The 5,975-nt window shown below is 46.9% G+C and overlaps 1 pseudogene; it reads right to left on the reverse strand.

The window, feature by feature from the left end:
• Positions 1–932: 932 nt before the first annotated feature.
• On the reverse strand, positions 933–5,623 carry LOC136459167 (uncharacterized; annotated as a pseudogene).
• Positions 5,624–5,975: the final 352 nt, after the last annotated feature.

The raw sequence follows: 5,975 nt of genomic DNA on the forward strand, positions 1-5,975 counted from the left end.
CTAATCCTATCTCCATCTCTATCACCCATGCGCCCTGTGCTTGCACGGGGCGTTTCATGAGCCTCGCCCTCGCGTACATGACATGTTCTTCGATTCCATGCGGCCATGCGGGTTTGTTCCCCGCACGCTGAGATCTGAACACTGACGGACGGACGGACTGCAGATGAATACCTGCTTTGCAACTGAAGGCATGGTAAGCATGGACACTGACTGGTCTACTTCCTGCACTCCATAATCCATAGCAAGGGAAGGCTGAAGGGTTCTCCAGCGTCTTCAGTCTTCACATGTCTGAAGTCTCAACGCAAACGGACGGACATCGACGGGTGAGCGTTGCCTCTGCAGATGACATTACTGGTCTCCTTCCGGCACTCCATAGCAAGGGAAGGTTCGGTTCAAACTTCAGAGGAGGGTCCTGAATCCGTGCAAGATCAAAGCACAACTCGTGCTGTAAATGTAATTAGATACCAGGCACCTGAACAGTGCAATTACATTACAAGGGAACAAGAGAAGAGACTCGGAAAGAAATGTCCTCTATTTCATCCCGTGCTCATCTGTATTCTGCAGTGTGTGCGATGAACGCTGAATTAGCAGTAGCCTAGAACAGGCCTGGTTGCAATGAACGCTGACGCTGCGCTTGTAGAGCAACTTTGCCACTGAAGATGAGATAATCATGCTGAATCAGCCATATATCCTTCCTATATTTGATTTCGAGCAGATGCAACCTGCAGCCCGCTCAACATAGAAACACAACATACTATTACTAGTTTGGCCTGTAGAATCAGAAAGGCATAAGCCAAATTTCGATGGCAAATAGAAACCGAAACCTCTTCTGAGTTATCAGTGGATGACCCAGACACCAAGTGAAATCTATTTTCATACCAAGATAAATAAATTTGCATGACAGGCAAGAATAATAAACAGTGGGAGATGAGTTACAAGCACAATAACACAATACACGTAGATCCATTTTAATGTCAGTTTAAATGCTATTGAGTGAGCAATATCATTTTACAGCAAGAACATGCGCCTGTTAATTTCTGGGAACAGATAAACATAATGTTGGGTGACAAATACAGTTATAGCATCAATACAAGTTTCCTACAAAACCTTTTAGTACAAGTCGTGCAAGCAAGTGTTCTCAAAACTGTATTCACATTCAATCAAGTTGCTTTGTCCAATCGAAGGGCTCCCAGTCCTTTCATGAAGCTAGCAACAGCCTGCCTCTGGTTATCCATGGACTCATGCCTTCGCCGACGGTGCATAGTCCTCCTCCGGCAACTGGAGCATCCCTCTAATGACATTCAATCCAAATCCAGCGCTGAACTTGCTCTCGTCATCTATTACATGAACAAAGCCACGGTCCAACCCGAACTCCACATGGAAGTAGGCAAAGTTCTCCGGGATGACTTGCCTCAAGTTGCGGCTTGCACTTGTCGGGATAACCTTCTTCATCTCATGTTGGGTCCATTCTTCTTCAGCTTCATCAATAGCCTGGAGTAAATGCAAACAATCTCGGTACAACCAAAAGCACAAGAGAGCATTCTCAGTTATGAAGGTGGAAATAGACAGCTGACCTTTTTGAAGTACATTGGGGCATTGCTTGACACTTCACAAGGGACAGGGATGCACTCAATCATGCAGTGTCTCCGTTGTTTGGGCAGGCTTATGACAGTCTCCATAAACACCACATCCTTGTCCTGCTGAGCAAACATCTTCAGCAGGCACTTCTTGAAGTTGCGAATCTCCCCCCAAACATTCTGGTCAACTGTTCTCGTTCCAGATTCATGCTGCAACCATTGTCAAATCATCAATAATGAGAAACTGATTGTTTGTTCATAAATTAAAAGACAGAATGTTCCAAAAAAATAGCATATTCAAAAGCACAAACAAGTAGCAGCTGGTTGGTTCTTAAGAAAGCTTGATTTCGTGCAGATGCAACAGGGCCAGCAAAACTGTCTCACCTGTAATGGGAGAATAATACAATGCCCAGGGACAACAGGCTCAAACTGCGGCAGCATCAAGTAACTGAAGTTTCCAATAGCAACAACCAGATGCTTTGGCCTGGATGGGTTCTCAAAGCAATACAAACAGCGCTCCTTCTGAGTCAACATATGTCTATTAGTGCTTCTCCTTTCGTCATGTGCTTCTTTATTCTTTCTTTTGTCCTTTTTAGTGGGAGCATCACCAAAATCATATTCATCTTCTATACTTTTAGACATGTTATACTGCTTGTTGTGCATAATTTTATTAGCCAAATGCAGGTCAGCATCCTCTTCTCTTCTTCTGCGATCAGCTGCACTAGGCTTCAATGTATTCCTACATACAGATGAAAATAGAAGACTTCATCAGCAATATAAACTATAGGGCTATAAGTGCTAATATAACAATGAAATCAGAACTTCTTTTCCATACTATTCGGGAAATCATGTAGTCTTAGAATACTTTCCCACAAAATGACAAGTGCATACTTTGTTTTGAGAAATCATTATTTACCATGGCACATATGGCTGGACATAGTTACCTGATTGAGCTTCTTTCTTTGCCATGACCAGGCTTCTCATGGGCAGTATCCTGATTCTCCAGCAAAGCTTCCATTTCTCTCTGATAAAGAATGACAAGCGGCTCAACCATATTGCCAAGAAAACAGAAAATTTATCTCAACCTCTCCCTATTTCTATAGATAACAAGACATCTATCCCAGTTTCCTAAATCAAGAGATGTGGGTAAATATGTGCTTAGTTCAAATATATGGTGCAATCTGCTACAATGTTACATCAAATGAATATCCTACGTTACACGGATACGTAAGGTTGGCCACGTATCCCGTATCGGATACGTATCCGATACGGATACGCACTGGATACGCGGCGGATACGTATCCGTGAAGTATCGGTAAAAAAATAAATAAAACAAAATTCCGATACGTGGACTGATACGTATCCAAGCCGTTTGGGCGTTTGGTGATACGGCCTAGCCCACCCAACACTGACCTGAGATATACTATGGGCTATCCCACACGTACAGGGTGGGCTGCTCGCCGGCCACGCGCCGCACCCCGCGCCGGGCGAGCTCTGCGCCGGCGAGGTCCGCGTGCTGCATTCGCTCCGAGCGGGCCGCCCGCTGGTCACGCACGTGGGGTGGAGTAGGGCGCAGCCATGGTCGCTCGGCCGCCTGTGCCGAGAGGGACCTCAGTCACCAGCGCGGGAGGAAGGCATGGCGCCGGTTGAGGCTGAGCTGCGAGGAGCAGGCCAGCAGGAGCGCCATCGTGCAGACGGCTGAGTGAAGGGGCACCGTGTGGGGAAGAATGTTGGGGGAGAGAAAGAAGATTAAAAAATCTAATCTTGGGCCCAGCTAAGCACAGGCAGGGAAGACGTGCTGAACATTTACATGCCAAAAATACCCCTCCAACTGCCAGCACAGGTAGAAGTAGCAACTAGAAGCTGTGAAATGATTGTAGTCTCCAGAGAGCATCCATACATATCGATCGGCTGCCAATAATTTTAATGTGCTTTATTTTTTTTGTAAAAATAATAAAACGTATCCACGTATCGGGTTTTCCTCAAAAATGGTGTATCCACGTATCCGTATCCGTCTAATACCGATACACGTATCCGTATCCGTGCTGCATAGTGAATATCTGTCAAGGGTACTCTGCATATTCCAATTGTTGCATTAAAAAAATAAATTGCTATATAATGATTCACAAATTCATAAAGCCAAAAAAAGTGTCAGCATTGCCACACCACAAGAAAAATAATTGAAAGACTCACCGAAAGTTGTTCAGCTTCTTGATGCTTGCCTTTCATTCGGAGCTGCAGAATCTTTGCAGCCATCTGGTTTGCATTTAGTTTCTGAGTGCTCACTAATGGTACTTTGTTTGAACTCTCCGTAAGGGATTTCTGCTCATTGTCCCTCTGCTCATCAGCACTAGCACTAGCACTAGCAATGGAAACATTTGTGTTCTTGCTCTCAAGATTGCTAATCTTTTCCATAAAACTTCCATCATCAGAAAACTTATTTAAGCTTGCTACCGCTGAAGAGATAAGTGCCTGATCCTCAGAAGATATATTCTGTCCTCTCTTTTTCCATGGGACAGAATCAGGCTGGGGTTTTCTCATGGCATGATGCTGAGAAGAAACATCCCGTAAATATTCACGCCTGCCATTGCTACCATCCGGCTGACCCTCTGGATTTCCTTTGACACGTTCTTCTGAGTTGTCAGTATTCCCAGATTTTCTGCCTCTAATGGCATGCCAATGAGCATGTGAATGGGCAGCTCTTGATGCTGATACTGAAACAGCTAAGTCACCTAACGAGCCCCATCTCTCTTCAACAACCTATAGCAGTCAAATAGTCACAAAAGTTAATCAGAAATAAAAATATGAATTAGTTACTGAGAATAATTACATGTACCTATGCGCTTACCTCCTCAAGTTTTCTTCCTTCACGAGCAGCTTGCTCCTTTGCACGCTTCAAAGCTTTAAGTCTCCAGCTAGCACCTCCATCACCCACAACAGAGGATGCAAGCAACTGACTGCCTGCATTTGATGGGGTTGATTCTTTTGGGTATCCAGTTCCATTATCTTTAAGGTATGGGTTAAGTTCCTTTGGATCGGGTCTCATAATCTATCAACAATCAAGCAAAGGCGGATCACTACAGCTTGTCGACAAAGGCAGCATGTAAGAAAGTGCATTGTCATTCAGCATTACCTCTTCATGCGCAGCTTCATCCTTCTCGATATTATCAGCCTTACCAACAGCGCTGCCCTCAGTTCGGCTGCTGCTTGCTGGCTTGAGCATCCATTCAAGCCCCATCTCCCTCCTGACCACCTCACTTGTCCTTAGCCCCTCACCTTCAGTATCTTCGTCCTCATCGTCGTCGCGTTCTCTGCTTCCCGCTAGTGAGGGGCTGTAACAAATGGCAATAGCTCATATGTGATCAGACAAAGATATCCAAGCTTGTCAAAATTACAACAGAAGAACAAATGCTGACCAAATTTTGTACTATCTTATTTACCTCTTCCCCTATCAGATTCACTGGATTCGGATTCATCGTCGTCAGAGAAGTTGCGACGCCGCCTCCTGTCCTTCCCCCGACGCTTGCTCCGACTGACATCCTCCTCCTCTTCCTCCCCGATTGAATCGTCGGTGTCTGACGCCGAAGACTCTTCCGACGAGTACCTCTTGCTCCGCCTCCGCTGCCGCCCACTACTTTGCCTCTTCTTCTCTTCTTGTCCCGCCCTCTTTTTCTGTGCTTCGACGGCCTCTTGCCGTCGGAGGACTCGGAATCGGAGCCCCGGTCACCTCTACGCTTCTGAGCAGACTGGATCTGGTCGCGCGGAACCAGCTTCACGCCGGACAGCATGCCTCCGAGGGTTTCGTTCGACTGCGAGAGAGGACCGTAGGAGGAAACGAGAGAGGAGAAGGGCAGGCACCAGGTGCCCAGCCGCCCAGGCCGGCTGCAGCCCGCCTCCCAGGCTCCCACCCGCGGACCCGCCGCCGCTCGCCGCCTCGCCGGAGCCTCGAGCTCGAGGACTAGGGTTAGCCGCAGCCGCTTGCCGGTCTTTCTCTGCCGAGGAATCGCCGAATCGAGCAAACAGATTGCTCTTCTACTCCGTCGCCCGGGGGGTCTGAGGGACTCGGCCACTCGGGAGAGGCCGAGAAGCCAGGTGCGGGTGTTTTGGGCTTTGTGGGCCGGCCTGGGAAGAGGAAAAGTGGGACCTGTGACAATGTGGGCTGAATTTTAGGCCTGTTTGGTGGAGCTTCTATGACAGCTTCAGAGCTGTTTTACTGCTTCTCTGCCAAACGGGCACTTGCCATACAGCTTATCCGCAGAAGTCTCTGGAAAAAAAAAAATAGGTCGTGGATGGTACTATACCAGTTTCCAACAGAATATCTATATGCGAGACCCATTTTGGGTTACAGCAGAGGCACAACCCAAATATGAGTATCCTCTCTCCTGGAGACTCATTTGC

The sequence above is a fragment of the Miscanthus floridulus genome, chromosome 1 (assembly GCF_019320115.1).
Source record: "Miscanthus floridulus cultivar M001 chromosome 1, ASM1932011v1, whole genome shotgun sequence".
Classification (NCBI taxonomy): domain Eukaryota; kingdom Viridiplantae; phylum Streptophyta; class Magnoliopsida; order Poales; family Poaceae; genus Miscanthus; species Miscanthus floridulus.